Source organism: Phodopus roborovskii, unplaced genomic scaffold, assembly GCF_943737965.1.
Source record: "Phodopus roborovskii unplaced genomic scaffold, PHOROB, whole genome shotgun sequence".
NCBI lineage: Eukaryota > Metazoa > Chordata > Mammalia > Rodentia > Cricetidae > Phodopus > Phodopus roborovskii.
This window is the reverse complement of record NW_026126418.1, coordinates 17,615,439-17,632,743: the sequence shown is the minus strand read 5'-3', so window position 1 is coordinate 17,632,743 and position 17,305 is coordinate 17,615,439. Positions and strand designations below refer to the sequence as shown.

At 38.0% G+C, this 17,305-nt stretch overlaps 1 pseudogene; it reads right to left on the bottom strand.

The window, feature by feature from the left end:
• Positions 1-1,419: 1,419 nt before the first annotated feature.
• LOC127221822 (olfactory receptor 4A15-like) lies at positions 1,420-14,154 on the bottom strand (annotated as a pseudogene).
• Positions 14,155-17,305: the final 3,151 nt, after the last annotated feature.

Below are 17,305 nucleotides of genomic sequence, written 5' to 3'. Positions count from 1 at the left end.
TGTGGGTGTGCGCTTGTGTGCACCCACACACCCACACACACATACATACACAAATGACCTCTATCCTAGTTGCAGATAGTCTTTCAATCACTCTGATACCTAGAATGTTGGGCCTATATTGTCTGAATTCCTCAGTATCTTGTGGTGGTTTGCATAAAAATGGCTCCCATGGGCCCATAGGGAATGGCACTATTAGGAGTTCTGGCCTTATTGGAGAAAGTATGTCACTGGGGGTGAGCTTTGGGGATTCAGTAGCTCAAGTCAGGCCCAGTGATTCACTTTCTCTTCCTGCTGCTGCTGATCCAGATGTAGGTCTCAGCTACCTCTCCAGCACCAGGTCTAACTGCAGGCTGTCATGCTTCCCATCATGATGTTAATGGACTTACCTCTTAATTGTAAGCCAGGTCCAATTAAATGTTTTCCTTTATAAGATTTGCTATGGCCATTGTGTCTCCTGACAGAAATAGAAGTTGGTACGAGAGACTGGAACATTGTTCTGATAGGCCTGTCCATGCTTCTGTTTGGAGAAACGTAAAACAATTTGGGATTTTTGAAATGAAAAGCAACTGAAAATTTTAAGTCATGCTCAATGGACTATCCTAGCAGGCACTTGGAACACACTTGTGCTGGGGGTTATTTGAACTGTAGGGACCCAGTTCAAGAGTTTTCAGAAATAATAATATTTGTATGACATAGAAACCATTCTTGTAATATTTTGGTAGAGAATGTGCCTGCCTTCTTCCCTTGTCCAAAAAATTAAAGAGTTTTGGATTGATGTCATTGGCTGAGGAAATCCCAAAACAGCCTAGTAAGGACTCTGTTGTATGGTTATTAGTAGTAACTGAAACGAATATTTACAATGAAAATGAGCAAGCTGACCAAGGAAAAACACAAAATGCACAGTTTGAGGAGAAGAGGAGTATGAATAAGAGTAAATGAATTAAAGAAAAGCCTAGTATTGAGTGCAAGAAAGAGAGTGGTGACTTCAGAGCAAGACCACAGTCAGCTAAGCTTCTAATTTGTGAGAAGAAATTAAAGACAAGTGAAAGAGAATTTTAAAAAGCTTAGGGTCAGGCAAGGTGGGCACACTTTTAATCCCAGCACTTGGGAGGCAGTCAGAACTCTGTAAATTAGAGCACTGTCTAGTCTACAGAGTGGGTTAAGAACAGACAAGTTTAAGTAGTAAAGTAAACAGTCAAAAACAGAAAGGTGTGCCAAATTGAAACAGGACTTCGGACTTCCCAAGGAAGGAGTAAAAGGAGTTGGGAAGAGGGAGGAAGCTGGGGGGAGGGGGGTGAGAAAGGCACAGAGGTGAAACTGGGGTTGGCATGTAAAGTGAAAATGATTTTTTTAAATAAAACAACAGAATAGTGGTGAAAATGTAACTGAATGAGGGGGTCCATGTTCCAGCCCCAGTAATCAGAAGAACTTGGCGGCTTTGACCACATGGTTTGGCCTTAGAGTCAAGGACAGGAGAATGGGGTTATGAAATCTCCCAACAATGCTAAAGAAATCTGCTAAGGCCAGGTATGTGTCAGGTGTGTCCCTGCATGGAAGCACAGAGGTTATGGTGTGAAGCTCTGAAGGTGAAGTTTGCATTGCTTTGGAGACTTGAAATTTTTGAAAATGCCAGAGCAGTGGGGTGTCTACAGAAGACAACTGTTAACAGGGAGTAGAGTAGAACCAGCCAAGAGAAAGAAGTGTATTACAGTCAGCAAAGCTGAAAGAATCTGGGGATCTGAAGAGTTCTTTGACAACAGACATGAAGATGTAGAGTTTGGAGTCTGCACAGTTTGTTTTAGGTCTGGCTTTGGTTCGGCATTTCATCATATTCTCTTCCTTTCATTTGGAATGGTAGTGTATACACTGTGCCAATATATGTTGGAAGTATGTAGCCTGCTTGGATATTTATATTTTACAGGGTTACAGTTAAGAGATTGTTATGAGTCCTCAGAAGAGACTTTGAACTATAGATATTTAAAAAACTGTTATAGACTATAAGGACTTTTGAATTTGAAATAAATTACATTTTTCTTTATGAAATGACTACAAACCTATGGGGATCATAGAGTCAAGTGTGGAGGTTTTAATAAAAATAAAACCTTCAGGCCCATGGAGTATGGCACCACAAGGATATCTGGCCTTATTGGAGTAGGTGTCAGCGTGTTGAAAAAAGTATGTCTCTGAGCATGGGCTTTGAGGTTTCTGAATCTCAAATCAAGTCTAGTGGTTCACTCTCTCCCTGCTTCCTGATAATCCAGATGTAGAACTCTCAACTACGTCTCCAGAACCATGTCTGCCTACATGCCATAATATTTCCCACAAAGCTGATTATAAATGTCTCCTTTGGATAATGAATTTCTCTGGAGCTTATTACGGATTGCCAATGTGCACTATTAGCAGTCAAACTCTGAATTTTCTTATTCCTGACTAATTAGACCTCAGGAGCATTCCACTGCCATTAGTAAATTTTGCTAAAAACAATTATACAACTGAATATAGAGAATTTCTTCAGCGTCTGTTTTTAATTAACATTTCCTTGAGTCCAGCTAAGAGAAACCAAAATAGTCAACTAATCATGAACTTCAATATTTGATGACAAATCAACTAAGAATATTTTTAGGAGACTACAAATTATTTAAACCTTTATGTGAGTGATTATGACTTTTCATTATAATATTTTATTTACCAACTCATTGTTACAGACATAGTGAGTTTCAGTTATGACTTGTTACTATAATAGTATATATCATACCAGATATAATTTGCAATGCTTCATAGCAATTATTTCTCACACTAATTATTGAATTATATTATGATGATGATGAAAACTGTCAGGTTCTTGAATTATATTCAGAGTTATAAAATTCATTAAACAATTTATACTAAATCTACTGAACAAAAGAAAGCTTTGGTGTTACCATGTTATAATATGGAAAACTAAATCAGGTTATCATAACACCATCTGCTAAGATAAAATAAAAGCCAAACCTTCCGAATCCAGGGTCAATGCCCTTATTCTCAGATATTTGTCATTTGTAGAACGTATGTTATGGTATATTTATGCTGCCATATGTTGGTAGGTATATTGGAATTATCACCTAAAAGAAACATACCAATATTTGATATTTTTATTTTTCTCTTACATATTACATCCCAACTTCTGTTTCTCTTCCCTCCCCTTACCCCAGTCTTTATCCCATCCCATCCTTCTCCACGAGATTTCCACCCCCAATCTCTTCTCAGAAAAGGGAATGACTCGAAGGAATCTCAAACATGACATAATATGCTACTCTAAGATCAGCACATACTATCATATTAAGGCTGGACAAGGCAGCCCAATAAGAAGGAAAGGGTCCCATAAATAGGCCAAAGAGTCAGTGATAGCCCTTACCCTCACTGTTACATATCCCACAGGAATAATATGCTACTCAAGCTTTGCATATTTTACAGAGGACCTAGGTATGGCCCCTGATTGCTGCAAGCTTCCATGTGTCTGGGTTAATTGATTCTGTGAACCAGTGTTCTTGTGCTATTCCTGATGCCTCCAGTTATTCTGATACTGCCCCTTCCTCCTCTGCAGGACTCCCTGAGCTTCACCTAATGTTTTTTCTGTGAGATTCTGCATCTACTCTACTGTACCAATTGCTGGATGAAGTCTCTCTGGTCTCTTTGATGAAGATTATGGTAAGCTCCCATTAATTCCATGCTGATGGCCATGTCAGAGGATCAGCAGGTGGCAATTGAAGTTTATGGTGTTGGCCCACTAAGAGGCAACTCTCTCATGGGAGAATATCGTTTAGGCAAGGCTACAGACCCCAGAATGTTCTTTGCTTCTGCTGTGCCTTTATATGCTTCTTACTGAAATCATCCTCTAGTATCTAACATGGTGTGAGTGGATGTGGAGAGATATCCACTGACTATAATACAGTATGTTTATCTCATGGAAACATCCCATTCTGCTGGCCATTTTTTTTTCACAAAACATTTCTATTATTATTGATCTATACATCTTTACCCACTCCTCCTCCCTCCTCCCCTCTCCCCCTCTACATTCCCCCTGCTCCCATTCTCCAAATTTACTCAAAGTCTTTTCTTTTTCCCTTTCCTAGGTGGATCCCTGTATGTCTCTCTTAGGGTCCTCTTTGTTACCTAGGTTCTCTACTGATTAATATCTACTTATGAGTGAATGCATATTGTATTTGGCTTTCTGGGTCTGGGTTACCTCACCCAGTATGGCCTTTTCTAGTTCTGTCCATTTGCCTGCAAATTTCAAGATATGATTTTTTATAATAGAACTCCATTATGTAAATATACCACATTTTCTTTATCCATTCTACACTTCAGGGTCATTTAGGTAATTTCCATTTCCTGGCTATTATAAAAATAATATAAAAAATGTGTTTATGAACATATCTGAGCAAGTATCCTTGCAGTGTGAGTATCTTTTGGGTATATGCCAAAAAGTTGTATTGTTGGTAGAATAACTCCCAATTTTCTGACAAACTGCAATACTGATTTCCAAAGTAGCTATAAAATTTTCTACTTCCACCATCTGCTGAGCATTTTTATTGGAGGATTGTCAAGTTGATTCTTTCCTAAACTGTAATGTGTAAATTATTAATGATAATGATAACCTATACAGAGTTTTGATCAATAAAAATAAACGCAAGGATATTTCTGACTCACAGTCACAGACTGTGAGTTTCACCTAAGGAACTACACAGACTGCAACTCAAGCTAATGATTAAACATTGATTTCCAGTAGCCCAGATAATGTAATTCTTTTAACCTTAATATCGGGACATGGACTTACAGATTTTGAACTTCATTACAGCTAAAACAAAGCTTGGATATACCAAAGTTATACAAAGATATTTTATTAAATATTTTTGAGGTGAAAATAAGAACTCAAGAGGACAATCTACAGTTATAAAAGGCACATAGTTAAATGGAGAACTTGTGAATAATAACAAAGCAGCCCAATTATCATTGGCTGACACTCCTTTCTTGCTAGGATTGTTTGATGATTAAAGATGATGATTTCTTAAGCCCATTTCTGTCTTCAATCTCTTAAAATAAAATCTATTAATGAATGTGCCCTAAAGATTTAAAGTAATGCAGACTGATTCTTTTTCATATATAAAAGCTTAGATTTGTGATTCCTTTAATATTTCTTAGAAGATTACCTTTCAAGAAAAGTAATAAACTTTGATCATACACAATAGAAGGCCTCACCCTTTCTATGGAGCAGAAGAGAATGTGCTCGAGGTTGGTGGGGGGGGGTATGAGACAATAGGGATTAAAAACATGTTTTTACCTTCTTTCACAAGAAAAATAAAAAGTAACCGCATTGAAAGTCCTTTATTTCCTGAAAAAAAAAAAAAACTTTGTTGGGATTTATAAGCTATAGAATAAAATAATACAGTAGAAAAAGAACATAGAACACTAAAGAACAAAGAATAAAAAAGGAAGCCATCAAGAAAGTGTTTGAGTCTTTCTTTTTACTAAACCACCCTTAGCATTAGACTTAGCTTTAGCTTACACCAGCACATTGAATTCCTTTCAAAGACTTGGGTTGCTAGAGATTGCCCTCCTCTCCCCCAGACAGCAGTAGTCCCAGAATACTCTGCAGGCAGGACAAACTATAGATCAAAGGTTTTATGGTTGGGTTGGTATCCCATCACTCCATTTGAGAACTTACCTGGTTATAGAAGTTGGCCAGCTATGATCCTTCTTCCCCACAGCTATGAGTCCTGGCTCATATTACTCTCTAAGTGCCCACAGTTCCAGTTGTTTCCCTCAGCTATCAGTCTAGGTGTCCATTAGCTCCTCCTTGTTCAAGTCAGCTGTTGCTATGTGTTTCTGCAGCCTGGTCTTGTCCTCTCCATCTGCATCTGGGTTCTAGTTCGACTCAGTGTTTACGTATGGGTGTTTGCTCCTGATTCCAACAAGTATTGAAGAGGACTGCATGGATAAGTTAGTTGTTGATCTCACTATCCAGGAAGGGTATTTATGGTAGCCTTTCCAGAGATGCTCAAATTGTTAGTTGGTGGTACTCTTGTAGTTCTCTAGACCTTTCTTTGTGTTCAATTTTATCTTCAAACCAATATTGGCTCCTTTTATGTTCTCTCTCTCACTCTCTCTGTCTCTCCTGTCTTCAATTCCTAACTGGGCTCAATCTTCCTAGAAGCAAGTGTTTTCCTTTCCTCCACCTCCTTTTCTCCTGAAGTTATTATGTTCAGGAAGAGGTCTCCTACACCAATTTGTTCAAGGGTACCTCCTACTTTCTCTTCTAAGAGGTTCAATATGGCTGGAATGAGGTTGAGATCTTTGATCCATTTGGACTTGAGTTTTGTGTATGGCAACTGACATGGGACTATCCGCAGTCTTCTACATACCCTCATTCAATTGTGCCAGCACCATTTGTTGAAGATGCTGTCTTTGCCCCATTGTATAATATTAGCTGTTTTGACGAAAATCAATCGTTCATAGGTGTGTGGGTTAATATCAGGATTTTCAATTTGATTCCATTGGTCTACCTGTATATTTTAATGCCAATACCAGGATTTTTTTCACAACTATAGCTCTGTAGTAGAGCTTAAAGTCAGGAATGGTTATGCCTCCTGAAGTTCTTTTATTATATGTTGTTGTTTTGGCTATCCTGGGTCTTTTGTTTTTCCATATAAATTAGATTATTATCCTTTCAAGGTCGGTAAAGAATTGTGGTGGGATTTTAATGGGGATTGCATTGAATCTGTAGATTGATTTTGGCAAGATTGCCATTTTTACTATGTTTATCCTGCCTATCCAAAAGCATGGAAGATCTTTCCATTTTCTGGTATCTTCTTTAATTTCTTTCTTTAGAGCCACAAAGTTCTTATTATATAGGTCTTTTACTTGTTTGGTAAGCGTTGCACCAAGATACTTTATGTTGCTTGTAGCTATTCTAAAGGGTGATGTTTCTCTGATTTCTTTCTCTGCCTCTTGTCATATGAAAAAAATAAGGCTACTGATTTTTTTGAGTTTATCTTGTATCCTGCTAGTTTGCTGAAGGTGTTTATCAGCTGTAGGAGTTCTCTGGTAGAGTTTATTGGGTCGCTTATGTAAACTATCATATCATCTGCAAATAGAGACAGTTTGACTTCTTCCTTTCCAATTTGGATGCCCTTGATCTCCTTTCGTTGTCTTATAGCATAAGCTAGAACTTCCAGTACGATATTGAAGAGATATGGAGAGAGAGGGAAGCCTTGTCTTGTTCCTGATTTTAGAGGAATTGGCTTAAGTTTCTCTCCATTCAGTTGATGTTGGCAGTTGGTTTGCTATATATTGCTCTTATTATGCTTAGGTATGTTCCTGTTATCCCTGATCTCTCCAAGACCTTTATTAAGAAAGAGTGTTAAATTTTATCGAAGGTTTTTACAGCATCTAGGGAGATAATTATATGGATTTGTTTTCAGTTTGTTTATATGGTGGATCACGTTGATAGATTTTTTTCATATGTTAAACCATCCCTGCATTCCAGGGATGAAGCTTACTTGGTCACAGTGGATGATTTGTCTGATGTATTCTTGAATTCATTTTCCCAGTATTTTATTGAGTATTTTTGCATCAATGTTCACCATGGATATTGCTCTGTAGTTTTCTTTCTTAGTTGTGTCTTTGTGAGGCTTGGATACCAAGGTTATTGTGGCCTCAAAAAAAAAAAGAGTTTGGCAATGATCCTTGTGTTTCTATTTTGTGGAACAGTTTGTGGAGTAGTGGTATTAGTTCGTCCTTGAATATCTGGTAGAATTCTTCACTGAATCCATCTGGCCCTGGACTTTTTTTGGTTGGAGGGCTTTCGATGATTGCTTCTCTTTCATCATGGGTTATACGTCTGTTTAAGATGTTTGTCTGTTCTTGATTTAATTTTGGTAAGTGATAGTTATCCAGAAATTTGTCCATTTCCTTTGAATTTTCAATTTTTGGGGAATAAATGTTTTCAAAGTATGACCTGAAAATTGTGTGGATTTCCTCTGTGTCCCCTTTTCATTTCTGATTTTGTTAATTTGCATGTTCTCTCTCTCTGCTTTTATGTTAGTTTGGATAAAGGTTTTTCTTTTTTTTTTTTTTTGGGGGGGGTGGGGGAGAGGGCCTAAACTCTCCCTTATGTATGTTAATTTTACTTTTTATTCAATAAAATGAGGGCATCATGCCAAAGAGACATGGAGGTCCTTTAGCAAATGTGAACTTGTTTCTTTCTTTTTTTTTTTTTTTACTTTTTTAATTTAATTTTATATAACAAAGTCCAATTAAATTAAAACAAAAATTTATACACAATATTTGGGAATTTGGACGTCGTTCTTTCCAAACTACTTCCTGCTGGTAAGGAGCGCTGTCTTGTGGGATTCGAAGAAGATTCAGGTATCATAGCTGTAGTCTGTACGGCTGTTTTGTCCAGCTGTTTTGAATGCAGGATCAGCTTGTACTCTGTTTCAGGCAGTCTGGCATGATCAAACCACATTAGTCTGGAAGGAATCCATATCTTTTCATTTTCTGTGGAAATAAAAATAGAAATCCTTTTCCCCAGTAACTTGTTCTTCAAGATAAATTTTGGAGTCAAAGCATTTTTTTTTAATTTATTATTTTACATGTCGATCCCAGTTCCCTCTCCCTCCCTCCCTCCCTCCCGCCCAGCCCTCCCTCTCTTTTACCCTCTCTGCCTTCTCACATGCACTCTAAACACCCTCCCATCCCATCCCCCCACCCCAATTCCATATGTAGGGGAATGCCATCCAGTCATGTAGGTCTGACAGGTCCTGTGAAGTAGGGACAAGGGCTTCTCTCCTGTCTCTAGAATAAGGCAGTTATCCCTCCATGGGGGATATGTTTGCAAAGTCCTTTTGTGCACCAGGGATACATCCTGGCTCCACTGTCTGAGGTTTCTTGGACTGCTCAGACCTTCTAGTTGAGACCCATATTCAGGGGGGCCCGAGTCAGTCCACTGCTGGCTTCCCAGCTATCAGTCTAGTGGCCCTTAGCTCCTCCTTGTTCAGGTAAGCTATCTCTATGTGCTTCTACCGCATGGTCTTGTCCTCTCCATCTGCTTCTGGGTTCTAGTTCGACTCAGTGTTTATGTATGGGTGTTTGCTCCTATTTTCAACAAGCGTTAGTTGAGGGCTCCATGGAGAAGTTAGTTGTTGATCTCACTGTCCGGGAAGGGCATTTATGATAGCCTTTCCAAGGAAGCTGAGATTGTTAGTTGGGAGCAGTCTTGTAGTTCTTTCAACCTTTCTTTGTGTTCAATTTTATCTTCAAACCAATATTGGCTCCCACTTTTATATTCTCTCTCTCTCTGTCTCTGTCTCTCTCTCTCTCTCTTTCCTATCTTCCATTCCTAACCAGGCTCAATCCCCCTGGTCGCACATGCCTTCCTCTCCTCCCCCTCATTTTCTCCTACTTCTCTCTCCATTCGCTGTCCTCCCCCACTTCACCTGAGCTCTGGGGGACTTGTCCTTCCCAGTTCTGTGAGATACTTTATATGAATCTCTTAGAATACACCTTGTATCCTAGTTCCTCTGGTGATGTGAATTATAGGCTGGTGATCATTTGATCTAGTTCTAAAATCCATATATGAGTGAGTACATACTGTGATCCTCTTTTTTGTGACTGGGTTACCTCATTCAGGATGGTTTCTTCAAGTGCCATCCACTTTCCTGTGAATTTCAAGATACCATTATTTTTTTCTGCAGAGTAGTATTCCATTGTGTAGATGTGCCACATCTTCATTAACCATTCTTCAATTGAAGGGCATCTAGGTTGCTTCCAGGTTCTTGCTATTACAAATAGTGCTGCTATGAACATAGTTGAACAGATGTCTTTGTTGCATTTATGTGAATCCTTTTGGTATCTGCCTAAGAGGGGGATTGCCAGGTCCTGTGGTAAACTAATTCCCATTTTCCTGAGGAACTGCCATACTGGTCTCCAAAATGGCTGTGTGAGTTTGCACTCCCACCAGCAGTGGAGGAGTGTTCCCATTTCTCCACATCCTCTCCAACATAAGTCATCATTGGTGTTTCTTATTTTAGCCATTCTGGCAGGGGTAAGATGGTATCTCAAAGTTGTTTTTATTTGCATTTCCCTGATAGCTAAGGATGTGGAGCATTTTCTTAAGTGTCTCAGCCTTTTTAATTTCCTCCATTGAGAATTCATTCTTCAGTTCTATACCCCATTTTTTAATAAGATTATTGGGTGTTTTGTTGATTAGTTTCCCGAGTTCTTTGTGTATTTTGGAGATCATCCCTAGTCGGATATAGGATTAGTGAAAATCTTTTCCCAGTCAGTGGACTGCCATTTGGTCTTGTCAACTGTGTCCTTTGCCTTACAGAAGCTTCTAAGTTTGAAGAGGTCCCGTTTATTAATTGTTTCTTTCAGTGTCTGTGCCCCTGGAGTTATGTTCAAGAAGCGGTCTCCTATATGAAAATCTATCAACGTAATCCACCATATAAACAAACTGAAAGAAAAAAACCATATGATTATCTCCCTAGATGCAGAAAAAGCCTTGACAAAATTCAACACACTTTCATGATAAAGGTATTGGAGAGGTCAGGGATAACAGGATCATACCTAAGCATAATAAGAGCAATATACAGCAAAACAACTGCCAACTTCAAACTGAATGGAGAGAAACTTAAGCCAATTACTCTAAAATCAGGAACAAGACAAGGCTGTCCTCTTTCTCCATATCTCTTCAATATCGTACTAGAAGTTCTAGCTAATGCTATAAGACAACAAAAGGAGATCAAGGGCATCCAAATTGGAAAGGAAGAAGTCAAACTGTCTCTATTTGCAGATGATATGACAGTTTACATAAGTGACCCAATAAGCTCTACCAGGGAACTCCTACAGCTGATAAACACCTTCAGCAAACTAGCAGGATACAAGATAAACTCAAAAAAATCAGTAGCCTTATTTTTTTCAGACGATAAGGATGCAGAGAAAGAAATCGGAGAAACATCACCCTTTACAATAACCACAAGCAACATAAAGTATCTTGGTGTAACGCTTACCAAACAAGTAAAAGACCTATATAATAAGAACTTTGTGACTCTAAAGAAAGAAATTAAGGAAGATAACAGAAAATGGAAAGATCCCCATGCTCTTGGTTAGGTAGGATAAACATAGTAAAAATGGCAATCTTACCAAAAGCAATCTGCAGATTCAATGCAATCCCCATTAAAATCCCACCACAATTCACTGACCTTGAAAGGATAATAATCAACTTTATATGGAAAAACAAAAGACCCAGGATAGCCAAAACAACCCTATACAATAAAAGAACGTCAGGAGGCATCACCATTCCTGACTTTAAGCTCTACTACAGAGCTATAGTTGTGAAAACGTCCTGGTATTGGCATAAAAATAGACAGGTAGAACTATGGAATCGAATTGAAAATCCTGATATTAATCCACGCACCTATGAACACCTGATTTTCGACAAAACATCTAATATTATACAATGGGGCGAGGACAGCATCTTCAACAAATGGTGCTGGCACAATTGGATGAGGGTGTGTAGAAGACTGCAGATAGACCCATGTCTGTCGCCATGCACAAAACTCAAGTCCAAATGGATCAAAGACCTCAACATCAATCCAGCCACAATGAACCTCTTAGAAGAGAAAGTAGGAGGTACCCTTGGATAAAGGTTTTTCTATCTTGTTGATTTTCTCAAAAAACCAACACTTTGTTGCATTGATTTTTTTTTTTTTTTGTATTGTTTTCCTGATTTCCATTTTGTTGATTTCAGCCCTCAAGTTGATTATTTCCTGGCATCTACTCCTACTGGGTGAGTTTGCTTCTCTCTGTTCTAAGGCTTTCAGTTGCTTTGTTAATTCTCTTATGTGACTATCCTCTGTTTTCTTCATATGGGAACTTAGTACAACGAACTTCCCTTGTAGCACTGCTTTCAAGGTGCTGCGTAAGTTCGCGTATGTTGTGTCCTCATTCTCCTTGAACATTAGAAAGTCCTTAATTTCTCTCTTTATTTCTTCTTTGACCAAGGTGTGGTGCAATTGCACAGTGTTGGGTTTCCATGAGTTTGCAGGTTTTCTGCTATTTGTGTTGTTGTTGAATTCCAATTTTAAAGCATGGTGGTATGATAAGATACAGGGGACTATTCCTATTCTCTTGTATCTGTTGATGTTTGTTATGCCACCTAGTATGTGGTCAATTTTAGAGAAAGTTCCATGTGGAGCAGAGAAGAAGGTATATTCTTTTGTCTTTGGATGGAATATTCTATAGATGTCTGTTAATGCCAGTTGAGACATAACTTCTGTTATTCCTCTTGTTTCTTTGCTGAGTTTCTGATTTGTGGTCCTGTCTAGTGTTGAGAGTGGTATATTGTTGTCTCCCACTATAAGTGTGTGAGGTTTTATATCATTTGTGGTGGCACCTACACCCTCCCTTGATTATCTAGGCTGAGAGTATATCCTTTCATAGAGAATGGGCTCCCAAAGCCCATTCATGCAAAAGGGATAAATACTGGTTCCACTGCCATCTATGTCTCTGTTAGGATCGTCTTCATTTCCGGAAGCTTCTCTAGGGTTGTGGATTGCTCTATGTCTAATTTCCACTTATTTGTGAGTACATACCATGTTTGTCTTTCTGTGTCTGGGATACCTCACTGAGGATGGTTTCCTGTAGTTCCATCCATTTGCCTGTGGATTTCCATAGCCATTATTGTTATTGTTGTTGTTGTTATTATTATTATTATTATTATTATTATTATTATTATTATTATTTGCTGAGCAGTAATCCATTGCATAATATGTACATTTTCTTTATGTATTCCTCAACAGCACATATACTGAAATTGGAACAATTCAGAGATTAGCTTGGTTTCTGTGCAATTAATGAATCTTAAGTTAGGGTGACCTCACACCTAAAGTTTTAAGCTTATACAAATTTATTCTCTGAAAAGTGAACATCATCCATTCAATTGTTAATTTAAATGGGTGCTTTAGTATAAGAAACTAAATTTCCATCCAGGTGGAGTCATGTAAATCTGTCAAGTCATTTGAACTAGGGACGAGGACTTCTCTCCAACTGGGATCGACATGAAAATAAATAAATAAATAATAATAATAATAATGTACTAGGAAAAAAAAGATACTGAATTTCCAGAAGACAAAACTAATAAAAATAAAAGGCAAATTGTCTTCATAAAAATTAAATATACTGGGTTTCATTATTTCAGAATGAAAAGCCCACTCATGACTGAGATATTTTTTTCACCAAAGTCTACTCATTGCATTTTACATTTCTGCATTCCTCAGCATGTGATTTAAGGGGTTCAGTATCAAAGATTTGAAAGTTTAAAGCATAGTCACAGACTTATCTATGAGAAATGTGGAAGTAGGCCTTGCATATAAAAAGATGAAAACATCAAAGAATTCAAAAACCACAGTGATGTAGGATGGACATGTGTTCAAAACTTTGTGCTTCCTTTCCATATTGTGTGTCTTAAAGGAATGTAAAATGACCCCAGGGGAGATCAGAAGAGTTAAGAGTGACAGTACAAATTGCCCCTCTATTAGCTATCATACAGAGTCCAATGAGATAAATATTGTTACAAACTAGTTCTAAGAAAGGATCCATATCATAAAAAAGCTGTCAATGATGTTTGGACCACAGAAAGGGAGCTGTTAAATGAAGATGAACTGAATTAATGAGTGAACAAAGCCCCCAACCCAGGTTCCAACAGCATGAGGACACACACCTCCTGGTAATGAAGAAGTTTACAGATGGCCACATAGGGGTCATTAACTAAGACCATCTGAAGAATGACCTCAGTTTTAACAAATAAATGGTCTATAAAAACTTAAGTCATACAAGTCAGAAAGGAAAAGGTCTTTGTTTCATGGAGGATATCAATGGTCATTTGAGGAGCAAGTAGAACAGATAGTATATATAATGAAAACTAAGTCAGAAAAAAGTACACAGGAAAATGCAGGGACTAGCTGGCCATGATGGTCACCATGATGAGCATATTGCCCATTACTGTCACAATGTAGATAAGCAATAATGTAACCAACAGAAATTTTAAGCCCTTGGGCTTCTGAGAGAGGTTCTCAGAAGAATGAATTTGATTACACTGTTCTTCTTTTACATATGTTTTTCTGAGGGTGTTGAACCCTTTCAGGTATAGGAGCCTACAGACAAGAGCAAATGATGAATTTGAAATGATCTTAACCTCATGTCACAATGTGAAAATTTTTCTCAAGATTCTCTCATGCTTGGTTACACAATAGCTCACTGGAAAAGGAGAGTTCGAGAATCCTCAACCATTGATCCACTAGTTTTTAAAACTCCTTTATACATCAATAAAAATGAATCATCAGGTTTCTATCTGGCAGAACCTTGAATTAATTATTTATGAATGTATGTATCTACTGAAAGTACAATCACAGGAAGAATCTGTATTCACATGTTCAAATGAAATTATAGCTACAATATAAATAATATTTTATGTCAAAGTTTACATAAAATCTTGCAGATTACATAGTATGATAGTATGAGCTTTGCTGTGTATGGCTTTTTGAGACAGCTCTAGGTAGCCATTGATATCCTGTAACTCACTCATATTCTTTAGTTCAAGTTGGCCCTGAACTCAATGATCCCCCTGCCTCCAAAGTGCTGGGATTAAAGGTGTGCACTGCCACTTCCTGCTTAATATGAGCTCCTATCTTTTGTAAATAGCATCAATTCTATCAGACATATTTGGTAGTACTTTAAATGCTCAATCTTAATAAATGCTCATGACAAAAAAATAAATGTTAAATTTACCATTCATAAAAATAAAACAAGCAATGATTTTTTTAAAATTTGTGCTCAGAGGTTAAATGCAACACTGTTGCTCTTCCAGAGGTCCTGAGTTCAATTGCCAGCAACTACTTAATGGTTCACACAATCTATAATAAGACCCTGTGCCCTCCTCTGGCCATTCATGTAGGCAGAACACTGCATACACAATAAAAAAAGTAATATTTTTTAAATACTAAGGCAAGCTTTATTTATATGTTGAAATTATATTTTGATAGGCATATAATTTGCTACCAAGATAGTATTTACCTGTTTCTTTTTGTTTTTAAGGTGCCTCTTAGAGGCAGGAGGGAGGACCTAGTCCCTACTCCAAATGACTTGACAGATTTAGTTGACCCCTCAAGGAAGGCATCACCCTACATCTGGAGTGGGAGGGGGATGGGAAGGGAGAAGGGGCATAGGAGGCTATAAGAGAAGGAAGGGAGGGAGGGATGGAGAGGGAACTGGGATCGATATGTAAAATAAGAAAAATAAATAAAAACATTAAAAAATTTAAAGAAAGTTTCTTATCTGCTGAGTAGTACTTCACTGTGTAATGTACTACATTTTCTCCATCCATACTTTAGTTCGACATCTAGGTTGCTTCCAAGTTCTGGCTGTTGTAAATAATGCTGCTAAAAACATAGTTGAACAGATATCCTTGTTGTATGAATGTGCTTCTTTTGGAAATATGCCTAAGAGTGGAATTACTGGATCTTGAGGTAGACTAACTCCCATTTTCCTGAGGAACCGCCATACTAATTTCCAAAGTGGCTGTGCGAGATTGTACTCCCACCAGCAGTGAAGGAATGTGCACTTTTCTCCACATCCTCTCCAGAATAAACTGTCTTTGGTGGGATTTTTTTTTTTTTTTTTTTTTGCCATTCTTACAGGAGTAAGATGGTATCTCAGATTTGTTTTTATCTGCGTTTCCCTGATGGTGTACTTTCTTAAGTGTCTTTCAACCATTATATATTCTTCCAGTAAGAATTCTCTATTTAGTTCTGTACTCCACTTTTTAATTGGATTATTTGATGTTTTGTTAACTAGCTTCTTGAGTTCTTTGTATATTTTGGAGATCAGCCCTCTGTCATATATTGTAAGTGAATATATTTCCCCATTCTGTGTGCTGCCGTTTTGTCCTTTTGACTTTATCATTTGCCTTACAGAAGCTTCTCAGTTTCAGGAGGTCTTATTTATTATTTGTCGATCTCAGTGTCTTTTGGAATACTGAAATTCTCAGGGAAATGTGTGGAACTAGAAGAAACCTGAGTGAGGTAACCCAGGCACAAAAAGACAAGTACAGTATGTACTCACTCATCTATGGATTTTAGACATAGAGCAAAGGATTGCCAGCCTACAATCCACAGTGCCAGGAAAGCTGAGAAACAAGGAGGACCTTAAGAGACCCCCAGAGAAAGGGAAAGGGACAAGATATCCTGAGCAAATTGGGAGCATGGAGGAAGGGGCAAGGGAGTTAGGAGAAAGAGACATGGAGAAAAGAAGGGGTGACATGGGCATGAGGGAACAGAAAGATTGATTGAGGGAAAAAAAGAGGAATAAAGAAAAGAGATATCATAATAGAGGGAACCATTATAGAGAAATCTGGCAGTAGGGAAATGCCCAGAGATCTACAAGGATAAACTCAACTAACACTCTAAGCAGTAGTGGAGAGGCTACCTTTAATGCCCTTCCTTCCATGATAATGAGATTGATAACTACCTTATATGCCATCCTAGATCCTTCATCTAGTAGCTGATAGAAGCAGAAGCAGACACCCACAGCTACACACTAGCCTAAATCCTGGAATCCAGTTTTAAAGACTTAAGAGTGATTAGTATAGGGGGTAAGACCAAGCTGGATAAACCCACAGAGTCAGCAGACCTGGACAAGGGAGAGCTCATGCACTCCAGTCTGATAGCTAAAAACCAGCATAGGACTGACCCAGACAGCATGAACATGGGTTTTAGGAGAATTGGGAAGTCTATGGGGCCCTAGTAATGGATCGTATTTATCCCTAGTACATGACTGGACTTTAAGAGCCCATCCCACATAGAGGGATACTTTCTCAGCCTACACACATGTAGAAAACCTAGGCCCTGCCCCAAGTTATATGACAGAATTTGATGATCCCCCATGGAAGGCCTCACCCTCTATGGGAAGCAGAAATGGGATGGGATGGGTTTTGGTGGAGCTAATAATGAAGAATGGGAGGGTGATGGTACTGGGATTGACATGTAAAACAATTTTGATTCAAATTTAAATTAAAAAAAGAAAAAAAAGACTTTTTTATACAATATATGATGGTATGCAGTATAGTCTGTCTCTGTTATTTTGGAATAATCAAGTACAATATTGTATTCCTTACTTAGGATCTTACTTTCTTTCCAATTGTATATGAGTTTCTGACTTCTTGTAATTGAGAATTCTATCCCAATAGACATAATAATATTTTTATTAG